This window comes from Balaenoptera borealis, assembly GCF_965194805.1.
Source record: "Balaenoptera borealis genome assembly, chromosome: 16".
NCBI classification, from domain to species: domain Eukaryota; kingdom Metazoa; phylum Chordata; class Mammalia; order Artiodactyla; family Balaenopteridae; genus Balaenoptera; species Balaenoptera borealis.
The window spans coordinates 21,578,392-21,596,402 of record NC_138872.1 but is presented as its reverse complement, the minus strand read 5'-3'; the positions used below and the strand labels follow the sequence as shown (position 1 = coordinate 21,596,402).

Below are 18,011 nucleotides of genomic sequence, written 5' to 3'. Positions count from 1 at the left end.
AAGATCAGAGGTCAGTGAACCAAGGCCTGTGGGCCAAATCCACCTGCCACCCATTTTTGTAAGCAATATTTCACCGGAACACAGCCACGCCCATTTGTTTACATTTTGTCCGGGGCTGCTTTAGTCTGACAACAGCAGTGCTGAGTAGTTGGCAGAGACCATATGGCAGGCATTGCCAAAAATGTTGACTATCTGGCCCTTTAAGAAACAGTCTGGGGACTTCCCTGGTGGCGTAGTGGTTAAGAATCCGCCTGCCAATGCAGGGGACATGGGTTCCATCCCTGGTCCAGGAAGATCCCACATGCCGTGGAGCAACTAAGCCCGTGTGCCCCAACTACTGGGCCTGTGCTCTAGAGCCCACGAGCCACAGCTACTGAAGCCCGCGCGCCTAGAGCTGGTGCTTCGCAACAAAGAGAAGCCACCACAATGAGAAGCCCGTGCACCGCAACGAAGAGTAGCCCCCGCTCACCACAACTAGAGAAAGCCCGTGCGCAGCAACGAAGACCCAACACAGCCCAAAATAAATAAATAAATTTCTAAGAAAAAAGAAACAGGCAAGATTGTCTTTAATGGCAAGCCAGCATTTCAAAGTGACTTCCTTGGAGGGGCTGCTCAGTGACTATGGAATGAACGATGGTGGTCTCTGGGTGACTGCCTCTCACTCAGTTTGGGTTGGCACTGCATCACTCAGATCCTGGCGGGACACAGAGGGCAACTCAAAAGGCTTAACTGACAAGAGTCTAATGAAGAGAATATTAACTGGAGTGTGGTTAAGATTAAGGGGTGTTCAACAAGGGGAGGGAAGGGGGTTACCAGAGCCTAGAAAGAACTGGAATCTTGGAGAAGGAGCCAGGGGACAGGAGTATAGTGGTCCAGCAGGGAGGCACCTGGGTGTAAATACCCCATCTCCTCTCTCCTTCCTGCCTTTGTCTCCCATTAGCCAAAACAACCAGCAGCCAGGGAACAAGAGAGCTTGGGAGATGAATCTGCTGTCAGCCCTCCAGGACACAGAGAACAGAATGGAGCTGGCAGGGGGAGCAGTGGAAAATAAAATAAACTGTGAATTAACTTTTTGCTTGAGATGTATATGTTGGGTGACCATGTTGAGTTGAAAAAATGTTTCTTAATCCTGTCAGTTTAGGGGGAATTTCTATTTTGGGGAACCCAGAGACTGTTCCTTGTTCATTTATTCAACTGACAAATGTTTTCTGCACAAATACTAGAGGCTTTAAACCTGAGGCTGCCATTTGGGAAAGAAAACTTTTAGCTGAGCCTGTATAGCTTCAAACCACTGTATTGTTTTTGGTGTTTTGTTTGTTTTATTTTTGGCTGCGTTGGGTCTTCACTGCTGTGCACCGGCTTTCCCTAGTTGCAGCAAGCGGGGGCTACTCTTCGTTGTGGTGCGCGGGCTTCTCATTGCGGTGGCTTCTCTTGTTGCGGAGCATGGACGCTAGGCACGCGGGCTTCAGTAGCTGTGGCACATGGGCTCAGTAGTTGTGGCTTGCAGGCTCTAGAGCACAGGCTCAGTAGTTGTGGCACACAGGCTTAGTTGCTCCGCGGCATATGGGATCTTCCCGGACCAGGGCTCGAACCCGTGTCCCCTGCATTGGCAGGCGGATTCTTAACCACCGCGCCACCAGGGAAGTCCCCACTATATTGGTTTAATTGGATGGGCATAATATCCCATTTCTCAGGAGCAAATCCATGAAATTTTATATGGTTTACACACACACACACACACACACACCCACACACACACACACACACACACACACACAAAGTGGAAATGGACAGAGTAGAGCCAGCAAAATGTTTTAGCTACTTCATTATGGTGGTGATAGCTACATGGTTGCAGTGCTATTGATATGGACACAGAAAACATGAACACACATGCTCTTGACCAAAATGGGGACTTAGTAGCTTTACTTAATCATTCGTTCAACAAAGATATCTTGATCCCCTATTATTTGTCAGATCCAATACAAGATGATGCAAAATAGACAGGGTCCCCATCTTGGTGCAGTGTATACTCTAGTGGGAGAAAGAGACATAAAATATTTTAATATATATTGAATTACCTTCAACATAGCTGTGATAACATACTCATCAGGAAAGTCCAGATGCTATGGACGCAGAAGGATTTTCCAGCCTCTGGAGCAGGGGTAGTTTCTTCATGGAAAGGATATCTGAATCAAGCCTTGAATTCCAGCGAAAGCGGAGGAAGGAGAGCTTTTCTAGCAGAGGAAGAAGCATGTGCAAAGATCCTGAGGCATGAAATAGCCTGTGCTTTCCAGGAAGTAAAAGGAGATCAGTGTACTTGGAGGGGGAGCAATTAATTAGGAGAATTGAAGGGAACAAGCAGGAGTCAAATTTTGGTCTTTACCCTAATAGTAGGCAGTGGGAAGCCATTGGAGGATTTTAAGAAGGGCAGTGACATAATCAGAATTGCTTTTTAAAAACAGCACTTCCTTTAGAAGAGATTAGAGTAGGGCAGAGTGGAGGGAGGGAGACCAGAGAGGAGATGGAGGCAGTAGTCCAGGTGAGAGACAATGATGCCCCAGACAGGTGATGGCAGTGGAGGTGGGGGAAACAAGAGGAAGAACCAGTCCAGGATGACTTTTAGTCTGTGATCCACGGAAAGTCTCTTAGTGCTTCAATCTTTTATACTTTGACTCAGCGCTGGAGAGGTACCCATGGGTGTCATGGGGGGCAAGCTTTTCCAGAAGCAACACCCCAACCACAGCTGCCTGGGAACCCAGCCACAGTCTCTATGGCCAAGGTCACTCAGGCCCATCCAGGGGCCAAGGGTCACCCAGGCTGTGAGTCCCAGGCTTGCTCAGGGGACAGAGCCCCAGAAAGTTCAAGATGCTTTCTGCAGAACCCCAAGAAATACTTGTGTCCGATTTTACCACATGGGTTTATAATACATGTACATTTAAAATAACACGCATAACTAATCATTCAATCAGCAAGCATCAAATGGGAAAGGAAATTTTACCGGAGAAAAAATTTTATCGGAAGTGATTCTACAAACTTAGTTCACTTTTTTCCCACAACCCCTTAGACTCACCCCCAGGTGAGTATGTAGCGTGACACGCCCCGTTCTGGACCACGATTCTCACAGAGTGGTCTGTGGCTGGAAGTGGGTTAGACTCACATGTGAGCTCTGTGAGGTTCCTCATGTGAGTTTCATGAGGTCCCCTCAACACCTAACAGTGCTTAGCATGTAAATGAGGTCGGCAAACGTTTGGTTTTTTTTTTTAATTAATTTATTTAGTTAGTTTTTTGGCTGTGTTGGGTCTTCGTTTCTGTGCGAGGGCTTTCTCTAGTTGCGAGCGGGGGCTACTCTTTGTTGCGGTGTGCGGGCTTCTCATTGTAGTGGCTTCTCTTGTTGAAGAGCACGGGTTCTAGGCGCACGGGCTCCAATAGTTGTGGCGGCACACGGGCTCAGTAGCTGTGGCTTGCAGGCTCTAGAGCGCAGGATCAGTAATTGTGGTGCACGGGCTTAGGTGCTGCGCGGCATGTGGGATCTTCCTGGACCAGGGCTCGAACCTGTGTCCCCTGCATTGGCAGGCAGATTCTTAACCACTGCGCCACCAGGAAAGTCCCCCAGATGCTGTTTTAAGTATTTGTACAAATGTTAATGTATTTAAATTTCATACCACCTCTATGAAGTAGAAACCATTAACATCATCCCCATTTTATAGGTGAGGAAGTTGAAGCACAAGGAAGTTGGAGACTTACCCAAGGTCCCAGAGCTAGTAAGTGGCAGGCCAGGATCCCAAACCATATAGTTAAGCTCCAGAGTCCATACTTTTCACTGGGCTGTGCTCCCTCCCCTGCATCCTGAGCCTGGAAGAACACAGGACACAGCTCCCCACCCAAAGAGAAGATTCTGTGACAGGGGAATTTCAGGCAGCTGTCAGGGCCTACATATTGTGGAGCCAGAGGAATCTTCCAGGACCCTGATCCACAATCTAGAGAGGAATCTCCAACCCAGCCACCATCCAGGCAGGCGTTGGATGCCTCTGCCCAACAACCTGTCTGGTAGGAACCTTGGTGGTTGATATGTCCTTCTGTCTTCAGGGTGAATTACTTGGCTGAAACTGGAGCTCCCCAGTCCCCTGTGATGCTCCGCCCATCAGGCTGCCCCCAAAACACAACCGCATGATCTACTTTGCAGTCTCCGAATATGCCATCAACGTGGCCAGCAGGGTTTACCAGCAGTCTGGGCACATGAAATTCATCATCTAAAATAAGCATGTGAGTAGGGGAGGGAGGAGGGTGGGGGCCCAAGGAGAGAGCATCAGATGGGACGGTAGACCTATTGTGGGTGCTCTCAGGATCCAGGGGAAGAACGTGGAATTTGGAGCCTGCCAAATAGGGGTTCAAATCCAGGCTGTGCTTCAGTTTCCCTATCTGTGTGTATGGTTCCTAATCATTCTTATTCCCCAGGGATTATATGAAAGACAGTCTGTAAAGAGCTTGGTGTCTGATGCACGTATGTACATGTTAGCTATTATTAGCAGTATTTCTAAAAATAAGATAGACTCTGGTGTGTCATATCAGGTACTCCAAGCAGCAGATGCCAAGACAGCTTTAGACTTGTAAGAGATTTATTAGGGAAACACCCGAGAGAGATAATGGGGATTGGAGGATGGAGCAGGCGGGGAGAGCCCTCAGACTGGGATACCCGAGAAGCAGAGGGAAGGCAGGCAGATGGGGTAGAGGAAGTGCTGCTGTAGCTCTAAGTCTCAGCTAAACTGATGGGGAGCCACAGCACAAAGCTTGCTCATTAGAGGAGTGCATATCAGGCAGAAATCAAAGGAGTCTGGCTCCAAGGTGAAATCCTATGCGTGATCTTTTAGGTCTGACCATAGGCAATTACTTAAGCTTTACCTGATAGGTCTTACCTGGCAGACCAGACTTGGTTCATGGCCAGCGTTCGCTAGTTTCCAGAGGGAGCTGCCCTTAAGGACACAAGCCCCCGCCCTGCTCCCACCCGGGGCTGGCCATGCTCTTATGCCAATCTGCGTTCCTAGCTTAGACACCTCCGTTTAGAGGCCGATTTATGGATGGGGAGGGGGGAACTTTAGCTGAGACCCCTTACTGGGGGCCTTGAAGACAGTTTTCTCCAGTTTGACTCGTCAATACTTTTCTCCTCCTGGTCCTTCCGCATGTCCTCCACCTCCTCCCCCTGGGTCCACAATGATATCCTGTGCCCTGCCACAGGGAAAAGTATAGAACACAGCGGGGGCCAACGCCCTTTCCGGTTTAGCCTCTTGCTTGCACTCGGGCAGGAAGCGAATGAAGCCTTAATTGTGGCGTTCAGTGTGGCTCATTGTCTTAACCAATCACCTCGAATCCTGAAATATGACAAAATTCTCCAGCTCTACCACCCGGACTGTGCCCAGTCTGGAGCTGGGAGCTGTCTGGAAGAGGGTGGCCCCCGCGTGAACAATGTGGGCTCTGAGTGTGACGCAGGGGATGCGGGGTGCTGGGGGGAGGCTGTCAGCCGCTGCCCTCCTCACAGCTGATCCCCTGAAGGGAGGTCTGAGCAGCGCACACACACAGCCCCCAGCCGAGCGCTGTGATAAGGAGCAGCCCCAGTGAAGAGTGGGGATCTTGACGGTGGCGGGGGAAGAGATGGAGGAAGGTGCGCTGTGGACGGGTGTAGGCAGCGCTCACCAAGCTGAAAGAGGAGCAAGTCAGAGGCCTGGGTGGAGAATAGCACCAGGAGAGACTTCTGGCCAGAAAAGGAGTTTGGGGGAAAGCCATATCTGGAAACACATTAAATCCAGATTGCGGTGGTTATCAGCTCTTGTTGGCCCTTTAGGGGAGCATCCTGAGAAGTGATAAATAAAAATAACAGACATTTATTAAGCCCTTCCTATGTTCCAGGCCCTGCACGTAGCACTTTACCTTTATAAGATCTCATTCAGTCCTCACACACCCTGTACAATTTGCTATTACATTCATCCTTGTTTTCCAGGTGCAGAACCTAACAAAGTTTATCAACGATCAGTCAGCCAAAAAATGGCAGAAGCAGTATCTGAGCCCAAGCTGCCTGACCTCCAAGTCCACACCTCTAACTACTCTGCTGTCCTGCTTCTCAAGTAGCTTCCTGCTTCGTCTGCTGCAGATTCCCTTGAACTTTCCAATCCAGCTTCACACCAGCTCATTCCGGGCCATCATTCCTCAGGTAAGACCTCTGCCCGCTCATCACAGAGGACAAGACAAGCCTACTGACGTGGGCCAAATGTGGAGATTGTATGTGGACATCTATGAATGGTGCATAAACTTTCTCCAGGCAAACAGCTTACTTACTAGCATAGTGGATAAAAATAGAAGTTATTAAGTGATTTTTTTTTTTTGGTACAAAATTCCCATCATTCTCTGATTCCTTGTGGCATAAAGACACAGGATCTGGATTCAGATCACCTGGGTTTGAATCCAGGGTCTGCTGTTTCCTGTCTTGGGAACTTCATCTTGTTGGGCCTCAGTTTCTTCATCTGTCAAATGGGAACGACTCTATTACCTGCCCCACTGGGTTGCTGGGAGGTCAAGTGGGAGGTAACACTCAACAAGTGCAAATATACAGGCTCCTTCCAGGATGCAAATAGGGGTACATTGGGCAGGCTAATAATTGGGGGCTAGACCAATAATTGATATTTGTTTGATGTTTATGTAGAGCAGAGCTGAAAAGTGGCAGGAGCAAAGTGGAGAAGAGCTCTCAGCCTCCTCTTTTTTGAACCAGGCAATTCAGCTCTGGCCCCAAACTTGCACACTAGTCAACACAAGCTGGCCTACGTAGGATGCAGTATGGTGACCATCCACTGTTATTGGAGGATGCCCACTGGGGTGTCTCACCCATCCCAGATACTTTATCAAAGTGCCCTTTCCAACCATAAAGCTGTCCATTGAAAAGGAGTTCTGAAAAATATAATTCCCACCATCCTGTGATTTTCTACTACCATTTTAGGGCCCTTGAAGATTTGAGTCTTGGGGCTCTGCCCATCTGACCTTCTCCGATACAGCTCAGGGTCCCTCTGTCCGTCTCCTGTCCTCCCCAAGTCTCTGCCCTCTTTTTCCAGCTGGCCAGATTGTACCCCAATATGGAGCTAGAGTTTGAGACGTCACCTGAATCAGCTCCATTCCTGATGTTCACCCCCGGAAATGTGACCCTCATGCCGGTGAGGACATCCAGGCCTTCGCTCTCCTGCCCAACTCCTCTGGCCGCAAGCCCCTCTTCCAACTCAGGGCGGTAAGTCTGAACCTGGCCAGGGCAATAAAGGGTCACGTTTGCCATGGGTGGAAGCCTCTCGCTCAGCTGAAGGACTGGGAGACTACGCAGCTGATAGATTCTGGAGGCTATTTGTTTCTGGAGCGCGGTGAGTGGGTCTTGCATTCCTGATCTGAACAGCCAGCCTTCCTGAGGCCACAGGTAATCAAATCATACACTGGCAGAGTTGCAAGAAACCTTAAAAGTCATTTACTCCAGCTGAGGTGGAAAATTTTAGCTTTCTCACTGTTACATTTACTATAAAAATTTGTTTAATTTAAGGCATAAACTTATTTAAATTGTTATAAATAAAAATCATCAAATTACCTTTTCAAAGAAGGTATAAAATTTAAAGAACTTGTAAAATAGCAATACTCTTCAAATTTATTTACAGATTCGACACAATCCCTATCAAAATCCCAGCTGGGGGCTTCCCTGGTGATGCAGTGGTTGAGAATCTGCCTGCCAACGCAGGGGACACGGGTTCGAGCCCTGGTCTGGGAAGATCCCACATGCCGCGGAGCAACTGGGCCCGTGAGCCACAACTACTGAGCCTGCGCGTCTGGAGCCTGTGCTCCGCAACAAGAGAGGCTGCAACAGTGAGAGGCCCGCGCACTGCGATGAAGAGTGGCCCCCGCTTGCCACAACTAGAGAAAGCCCTTGCACAGAAACGAAGACCCAACACAGCTAAAAATAAATAAATAATAAAAATTTTTAAAAAAAGGAATTCCTTTAAAAAAAAAATCCCAGCTGGGTTTTTTGCCAGCTGATCCTAAAATTCATTTGTAAATTCAAGGGGCCCAGAATAGCCAAAACAATTTTTTTTAATTAATTAATTTATTTATTTATTTATTTATTTTTGGCTGCATTGGCTCTTCATTGCTGCACGTGGGCTTTCTCTAGCTGCGGTATTCTTCGCTGTGGTGCGTGGGTTTCTCATTGCAGTGGCTTCTCTTGTTGTGGCTCACGGGCTCTAGAGCACAGGCTCAGTAGTTGTGGCGCACGGGCTTAGTTGCTCTGTGGCATGTGGGATCTTCCCAGATCAGGGCTCGAACCCATATCCCCTGCATTGAAAGGCAGATTTTAACCGCTGCGCCACCAGGGAAGTCCCAGCCAAAACAATCTTGAAAATGAAAAATTAAGTTGTAGAACTCATACTTCCCTATTTCAAAAGTTACTATAAGGCTATAGTAATCAGACAATGTGGTACTGGTATAAATTGATGGAATAGAATTGAGAATCCAGAAATAAATTATCATAACTATAAATCAATTGATTTTCAATAAGGAGACCAAGACAGTTAAATGTGGAAGAATGAACATTTAAGAAATGGTGCTGGGGCAACTGGATATTCACATGCAAAAGAATGAAACTGGACCCCTTCCTTATACCATACACAAAAATTAACTCCAAATGGATCATAGAAATAAATGTGAGAGCTAAAACTATAAAACTCTTAGAAAAAAGATAGTAAATTTTCATGACCCTGGGTTCGGCAAAGCCTTCTTAGATACGCCTCAAAACCACAAGCAACAAGATAAAAAACAGCTAAATTGGACTTCATCAAAATGAAAAACTTGTGCTTCAAAGGGCACCATTTGAGAAAGTGAAAAGATGACCCACAGAACGGAGAAAATATTTGCAAATCATATATCTGATAAGGGATTTCTATCCGAAATAGTTAAAGAATTCTTACAACTCAGTAATAAAAAAGACAACCCAGTTTAAAAATGGGCAGAGCACTTCTGGGAAGATGGAGGAGATGTACATTTCCCTATTCCCCCTGCTAAGTACAACTAAAAACTCATTATGTATAAAACAAACATAAGAAGACTCTGCAAGGCAGAAATAAGAAGGCAGATTAGCTAGGGACCTCAGGACTTATGCAACAACATAATCATGAGCTCTCTGAGTTTTATTTTTGCCCTCCTGCATATCCCAATTTGGGGCTGAATAAGTCAGCAACCCAGAAATGCCAACAGGCACAGACAAAAACAATAACAACAATGACAACACCACCACCTCCTTTCTCCACCCAAAGAACCAGAAAAAGGGAAGCCTAGTAAGATAGAAAACTTTTAGACAATAATTCCTCTACTGCAGCCAAACACCAGAGAAAAAGAAATGTAGCCCTAACCCCACCCATGCCAGCAAAGACTGATTGGAAAGCCTAGACTTCCACTCTCATGAAGCTGTAACAAGTGCCCCGACACCCCTCCTGGGGTGGGGTGGTGTCAGTGGAACAGAGAAGGAATAAGTGAACTAGAAGATAGAAAAGTAGAAATCACTTAATCTGAACTACAGAGGAAAAATAGACTGAAGGAAAAAAATGGAAAGAGCCTCAGAGACCTGTGGGACTATAACAAAAGATCTAACAGGATCAGGTCATCAGTCTCAGGAGAGGAGAAAGTAGGAGGGGCTGAAAAAGTTCTCAAAGAAATAATGGCTGAAAACTTCCCAAATTTAGTAAGAGACACAAATCTACAGATTCAAGAAGTTGAGCACATTCCAAACTGGATAAACCCAAAAGAAATCTATGCCAAGACACATAATAATTAAATTTATGAAAATTAAGGGTAAAGAAAAAATCTTGAAAGCAGCCAGAGAAAAATGACACCTTATCTATAAGGGAAAAACTCTTCCAATGGCAGTATGTTTTTCATCAGAAACCATGGGGGCCAAAAGAAAGTGACACAATATTTTTCAAGTGCTCAGGCTCCCATAACAAAATATCATAGACTGGGTGGCTTAAACAACAGAAATTTATTTCTCACGGTTCTGGAGACTGGGAAATCCAAGACAAAGTCTGGAAGTAACGCACATTTATGCCCACATTCCATTGGCCAGAACTCAGTCACATAGCCATACATAACTTCAAAGGCGGCTGGGAAATGTAGTCCAGCTCGGTGTCTTAGAAAACATGTAGCAGGCTCTGCCACAGGACCTTCCTTGTTCATCTTCAATACTTCTTAGGCACTGTTCAAACTGATAATGACCTTGTCTATACCTGAGCAGAAGCCAGCCTTTTTCTGTCCTTTGGCTGGAACACAAATAATGTTCCCGTTTTCCTTCCACAAGCCTTTGGGACATCAATTAGGTTTCAGAGTGGAGCTGTTCAGTGATGCTGCCACAGGCATTCATTCAAGTGTTGCAGGTAAGATCTCACCTCCTGGAAAGAGGAAGTGGACTTAGGTAGAACAGCTAACCATCATAGATGGGACAGGCTTTACGGGGCCTCCAAATCCAATCACCTGGTTCAACCCCACCCCTGTAACAGGTCAAGCTTCATCATTAAACACAGATGTCAATTATTGGTGTCTTTAAATGTCTTTAGGGCTTGGGGACTCTCTGAACTTCCCTTGGTAGCCTGCTTATAAGTGGATGATCTCCCCATTCAAATGCTCTGTATCTTTAGTTTGGACTTATTCCCCTTTCTTGATGCTTCCATGAAGGTGGAGACCTCTGAAACCTCAGCTCACCTCTCATGACGTTAGCTGTGGAGCCACCAACATCCTGCATCCTCAGTCCATAATCCTTGTGTAGCTGCTCTTCACTCATCTGTCCCACATCTGGCTGTAGTATGTATCTCCAGCATTTCTGGAGATTTGTCTCCTGGACTTGGACCCAACAGGATGCCTTCATGGGCTGAGAGTCTGGGTCATCCTCTTTTGCTTTTCTAGAGAACAAACATCTCCCATCACCATCAATGTGAACTCCAGCAGGATCGTTGGTTCATTGACCACAGGAAGGTAAGAGGCCATGGGTGGGGGGAGGGGAGAGGATGGGATGGTTTGGCACTTGTCCTAGCAGTGTCCTCTGTCCAGAGCCTTTACCTGTGCCCCACATCTCATCCACTCTGGGCGCTGCTCCCTGCTGAGGTACAGGTGCAATGGGTTGACCAGAGGAATGAATTCCTGGTCTCAGGGTTAGATGCTGTTGGCTAATAGAATGCCCGGATCCTGTTAAAACAAACATCTCCTTAAGGGATCTTTAAAAAAGAAAAGGTAATTATGAGCATTTGGGGCTTTTGGACGTCCTGGAATTTGAGTTTATGCATGTGGCTTGGGGGTCTCTGCAGTGTCAGGGAAGACAGCCAAGGGCTTAGACTATGAGGAGACCACAAAGTAAGGAGGATTTGTGAGAAATCTCACACAATGATTTTACCAGGGAATCAATGATACTCCTCTGCTCCATGAGCGGAGAGCCAAGAGATCTGTCCAGGGTAATTAGAATTCCTGAACAAGGGAACCAGGTCAGCAACCAAGGGAAAGTCCATCAGGAAGGAGATCAATGGGGGGAATTGGGACTCGGCTTTTATAGTGAGAGCAATCGGCATGCCAGCATCATTTGTGGTGCCTCTCTTTTCCATTTTTATTGTCTACTGCCATATTATAAAAGTATTGCCTGCTCATGGCAAGAAAAAATTGGAAATTACAAAAGTATTGAAAAACAAACAAAATCACCCATCACTTTGCCACACGGAGATTATCACCATTAATTGTTTCATGTTTTCTTCCAGTCTTTTTTTTTTTAATTTATTTATTTATTTATTTTTGGCTGCATTGGGTCTTCATTGCTGCGTGTGGGCTTTCTCTAGTTATGGTGAGCGGGGCCTACTCTTCGTCGTAGTGCATGGGCTTCTCATTGCTGTGGCTTCTCTTGTTGAAGAGCACGGGCTCTAGGTACGCGGACTTCAGTAGTTGCGGCACGCAGGCTCAGTAGTTGTGGCTCGTGGGCTCTAGAGCACAGGCTCAGTAGTTGTGGTGCACGGGCTTAGTTGCTCTGTGGCATGTAGGATCTTCCCAGACCAGGATTCAAACCTGTGTCCCCTGCATTGGCAGGCGGATTCTTAACCACTGTGCCACCAGGTAAGTCCCCAGTCTTTTATTATACATTTTTAATATCATTGGAGGCGTACATTACTTTTTGTATTCCACTTTTTCCAGGTAGTATTTATATCATCCTAACTTCTTCAATTTATCAAAGAGGCTCAGTAAATAGTATTTTTAACAATGTCACTTCTTAAATCACAATGCATGCTTAAAGCCTTAAATCCACAAGCACCACATTGCAGAGGAACCCTTGGGTATCCAGCCCCCAGAAATGCCTGTGCCCTTAAGCACCACACACCCCACTGGCGTAACCTTGGAGAAAGTACCAGCCACGGTCCGCAGTGACAAGTGCTTCTTTCTTTCTCCGCACAGTGAGCTGAAATTGGAACTGAAGCACTCCAACATCGGTTTCTTCAATGTGAGTTGTTTTCCTTCAGTATTTCTTGAATGTCCTCTCCAAGCAGGGCTTCATGGGAAGAAGCTTCATGGAAGGGTTCCAGGAGAAGCGACGAGGTCCCAGATAAAGACGCACTGTAGTCTTGCAGGAAATGGGATACCACGTCTGAAAGTTAACCATCCAAGAAGGGCTAAAGGGGCAACAGGACGTGAAGATTAAGAACATGAGCTTTGGAGGAAAATAGGTCTGGGCTCTTCTATCAGCTCTGCCACTTGCTAGCTGTGTGACCTTGGGCAAATCACTTAACCTTCCTGAGCCTCAGCTTCCTTGACTATAAAATGTGAATGATAATAGCATCTACCTCAGATTGGAGCTGTAATTTGAGATGAGCAATGAATTCAGTAAGACACTTTGATCAAATGCCTCACACATATTAAGCTCTCAATGTATGTCACTATTGTAATAATAGTGCCCAGGTGCACAATCCTTCTCTAAGCCCCTTGGGACTGACTGGTTTCAGAATTGGGAATTTTTGAGTGGTAATATGAGGCATGGCCCCTGTGTTATAAAACACTTCCAGCAGGACCTGGGGCAGCATTCTATAATCAAAACACATTTCATAATTTTGCAGCAAAATTTTAAAACATTCACATAAAGTAGAAAAAAAAAAAAACACTAAATAGTCCCATGACAGTTCAGGTCATGTTTGCCATAAAATAAGATTGCAGGCCCTTATGGGGAATGAAGTTCAGAGATTTGGGATTTGGGGATTGAGTAAGGAGCTGTTTATGTGTCATGGTGATGGTCATTGTCAACCTCTGTTTTTTAAATGGGATGACAGGTTGATGTTTCCAGAGTGGGGAGTCAGATGTTCTTCCCTTGGATTTCTGTTTTTATTCATGTCTTACTTGATTCCTTTGCTCTGGCCCCTCCTCTGCTCCAGATGAATTTGATGGAATCCATCCTCAATTACTATGCGCTCCACATCATATACCCCTCTCTCGATGGTAAAAATAGCTGCTACTGACTGGCCCATGCAAAAGCTGAATTCTACCCTTTCTGTAGGATTCATGGTTTGTTCATTCATTCATTCATTCCTTCAGCAAGGTGAGCCTCTCTTCTGTAGTGGCTGGGGGACTGGCAATGCATGATCCTTGCCCTCATGGAGTTCACACTTTGTTGGGAAGGCAGACATGTAAATGACAACACAGTTAGATAAATGCCACAGCAGAAGAAAACTGTGGGGACTCGAGGGCTGCAGAAGCTAGGAGGAGGCACTGAACCTGACTTAGAGGTCAGTCTAGACTTGCAGGAGGTGAGGGCTATGTTGACTCCCAAAGCACAAGGAGTTAGGCCAAGGGAGGAGAAGCATTCCGGGTGGCACCGTGGAGAGCACCTGGAGTTAGCATATTTGGGTCCTGGTCAGGTTAGGTCACTGACTTGCTGGGTGACCTTGATGGAAGGAGGGCTTGGGACAGTCGCTGCTTGTGAACCTAGTGGGTTCCTCCGATGCCAGAGCCTTCTCCAACTGGCCTCACCATCTGCCTTTTATGACCAAGAGATAAGAGCAGCGAAACTGACTGGGAAAAGAAAAAGTGGGGGAGATGGTGGTCCTCGGGGATGAGTCCTTGGATATAAACACTGCATGTCCCAGCCCAGGCCTCTTTGGATGGTGGACGAAAGAGGGCTCTCAAAGGGGCCAATAGAAGGTCAAGAGTGTGTCACATCTGTCCACCCCTGAAGAGGCCTGTGTCTCTATGTGCCCTGCATCCAGTAGCCTGCCACCTGTCAAAGTAGCCCGCTCTCTCATTGGCCAGCTGGGAATGCAACGTTCTGCATCTATATCTGCAAATATATTGAAATAAGGTATATAAACTGCTCAGGGCAATTCTTGGCTCACACTAAGCTAGATCGATAAATTATAGTTGTCATCATCCATTCTTACTTATTAAAAATTCCTTAATATACTAGGAGTAGGATGACACTTTTTAATTTAAAAAAAAAATCTATCTTAAACCATCAACCAATGTCATTCTTCTGGTGAAATCATAGAGGTGTTCTGTTTTTATCTTGGAAGGCCTAGGGAATTAGCCAGGGACGTCTGATGACCTTGGCCAGGAAAACCCGAGGTACCTAAGAGTAAAGACGTGAGATTTTTGGCAAGGATGGTGAAAGATAATGAACCAACGCCAAATAGTATCCTGGAATGCTTGGTTAGTTAGCAAAGAAAGTTACGATTTTTCCTGCAGATTACTCTATCCAATCTACTGCTCTAATCATGGGCTGTTTGAAAAAAACTTATTATAAAAACTTTCCAGTCTCCTTGGCCCCTCCTTCTCTGTTTCTGCATCTTTTGGCAGCAATAGGCTCCCCAGTTTCTCATGGGTTTTCCTGACCAAGGTCATTGGACAACCCTGCCTACTTTCCTGGATTTTCAGGGTAGAAACATGTCCCCTCCAACCACAAAGGCCCACTTCACACACCACACACACCACACACACACACACACACACACACACACACACACACTTCTCCCACTGGCAGGAGGCATGCCTGCTGTTTTATTTTTAATGTCAGCAGACATGTAGGCAGATTGACAAACAAGGCTGAGTCTCTGAGAACGGATCGTTGTCTGGGAGCTGGGAGTGACGGCTGACACACACTTATTTAAACGGTTCAGCTGGTCCCCTTGCCTTCTGGACTCCTGGGTTAGCTAGGCCAGCACCACAAGCGGGCAAGTCTTCCTGAAGAAGTACAACACCTGCTGGGCCTCATGCCAGGGCTGGGCCCATCATAGGATACCCTAATACGAAGCATCATACCTGACAAGCTTAGAAAAAGAATCGATGATGCTTTGGATTATAGTTGACAGACATCCAGCTTGACTGGGTTTATGCAGAAAATAGACTTGATCAGAAAGTTCTTGCAAGCAAAAGCCAGCATTGGTGGGAAGATTTGAAAGGCCTGACCAATGATGCTTCTCATGCATGTCTTGTCTACAACCAAATTCTGACAAAACTACGGACAGTCTGAAGCCAGAGCCTCAGGGTCCCTTCAACCTCCTCCAAATGGACTGCATTCAATTGTCCCTTAACAATGGGACATATATTTTTGTCATTATATGTCTATTCAAGAAAGGATCAAAAATTCCTCTTGTGAGAAAGTCACAGCTTTAACAGTGACCAAAAAAGTTTATGTTGCAACAGGCGAATAAATCTGACTTTATTGTTCCCTTGTGGTCTTTATCAGATGGGTTTTATCAGACTATTCAAGTTTTCTTTCTCCTTGAGGCAATTTTTTTGGATGTTTTCTAGAAATGTGCTCATTTTGTCAAAGTTTAATTTTTTTTTTTTGGCCGCGCCATGCAGCTTGCGGGATCTTAGTTCCCCGACCAAGGATTGAACCCCGGCCCTCAGCAGTGAAAGTGCCGAGTCCTAACCACTGGACCGCCAGGGAATTCCCAAAGTTTAAATTTTTATAGGCAAAAAGTAATCTGTATTTTTTTTAATTCCAGTTCTGTCCTATGTCCTTTTCCCTTCCTGAAATTATTTTTCTTCATCAGTTTCATGACTTTTCAAAGAACCAACTCTTAGCCATGTTGATCGTTGTTGTATTTTTGCCTTCTGCTTTAGTTTCTGCTCTAATTTTTATGCTCATTACTTCTATTGTTTATTACTTATTAATAAAAATTATTCAGCCTTTCTTCTAATATAAGCACATGAGGCATAAACTTCTTCAGAATTACTTTAGCTACATCTCACAAGTACTGGTATGTAGAAATTTTCATTATCATTCGGTTCTAAGTATTTTCTAATTCCCCTATGGTTTCATCTTTGACGAGTTATTTTTAAACGTTTTAAATTTTCCAAATATATGGATTTTTCCAAACCCATTTTGGCTGTTATTGTCCTTAATTATATTGTAGTACGATACAAATGTAATCTGTATAACTGATTCTTTGGTATTTGTGACTTGTTTTGTAACCTGGAACATAAAAAGTATTTGTAAATGTAGGTGCTATCCTCTAATTTGGGGGTATATGTTTCTAGATATTTATTAATCATTGCATTATACATATCTTAAGTTGTAAAAGGAGGGGAACTATTTTTGCTTTCTTGGAAACTTCAGCATTACAGGCTATACCCTGAAAGCCTCAAGGCCGAAAAAAGACAAAAAAAAATTAAAGAGGAAACTTCAATAAATAATAATATCTATCAGTTATTGAACACTTTCTGAAGCCACACCCTACACAGGCTTCCACATACAAGTCTGTTTAATCCTTACCTCACCATATTCCTGTGGAGGTGTGGTTCTCATTTCACAAGGGGAAACGGAGGTCAGGTGATGGAAACTCACATCACGTCACCCTGCTGGGTTAGACCCCAGGTCGGTGACTCGGAAGCCAGTGCTCTCACACCCCCTCCAGGCTGATGCCCCCGATTTACCCAACCCACCCACTCATCATCACAGGAATGCAGCGCCAGGCACAGCAGCCCTCTTTGGGCTCCTCAAATGACAGCCTTTCTGTAAAGGTGTCCCAGCAACTACTTTCACGGAATTCAACTCCTTATTTTCTAGACTGGTGCTGTCTGAACCTCCTGCAGTGATGGGAATATTCTATGTATCTGCACTGTCCAACCCCGCAGCTACTTGTGGCTACTGAGCACTTGAAATGTGGCTGATAAAACTGAAGACCTGAATTTTAAACGTTTTATTTAAATCCATTAAAATAGCCGCAAGTGTCTGGTGGCTTGCCATAATGGACAGCAGTTCTAAACAAGCTCCAGGAGGCACCCCGTTTTGTTTAAAGCTGCATCCCCAATACCTACAGTGCCCAGCAGTGCGTGTCCTGTAACGTTTGGTGTGTGGAGACATTATCTATATATTTATTGGTGACCCCTTTTAGGGCACAAACTGTCTTATTCACCATTGTACCCCTATGTCTAGTTATGATGTCTGGTTAGTCTCCCACCAGCTGCTCCAGTGAGGCCTAGTTTCCCCGCCAAGGTTTGTGCCTTACTGACCTTAAGCCTGGCTCCTGGGTCACCTTGGATGAACGCTCTCCTCAGATCTCCTCAGGCCCTCCAGGCCTGGGATGGCTCCTGCTTCACACACTGCGGTAGAACAGGGCAGGCACGATGACCAGTGCCCGGTGTCCCCAGGAACACTGGTCAAGGACTGGCCTGCACGGCAGCAAACGTCACGCTCAGCCACTGCTGTGTCTCCAGTGGACCCAGACTCCTTCTCTCAGCATCTTTCCAGGCAGCTACAACCAGCTGAATAAAGGTGGCAACAGAAGTCAGAGGATAGTCCTTGCAGTGAGACAGAAAAAGGACTTCCCGCTTCTGGATGCCTCTACCAGGAATTAGCTAGCAGGGCAGAACATTCAGCCGTGAAGAATGGCTAGCAGGGCAGAACATTTCAGCCATGAAGAATGCCTGCCCCTGCACAGACCTTCAGGGTGTCAAAGCCACCAGGCAGGCCTGACAGCCTGAATCCT

At 45.9% G+C, this 18,011-nt stretch overlaps 1 pseudogene across 1 annotated transcript in view; it reads left to right on the top strand.

The window, feature by feature from the left end:
* LOC309614262 (lipopolysaccharide-binding protein-like) overlaps positions 1 to 17,785 on the top strand; it is a 30,231-nt pseudogene extending 12,446 nt beyond the window's left edge. Inside the window, exons 4-8 of the transcript XR_014249783.1 lie at positions 4,113 to 4,251; positions 5,915 to 6,202; positions 7,095 to 7,264; positions 10,963 to 11,031; positions 12,487 to 17,785. The product of XR_014249783.1 is annotated as a lipopolysaccharide-binding protein-like (transcript). The remainder of the gene's footprint in view (positions 1 to 4,112; positions 4,252 to 5,914; positions 6,203 to 7,094; positions 7,265 to 10,962; positions 11,032 to 12,486) is intronic.
* Positions 17,786 to 18,011: the final 226 nt, after the last annotated feature.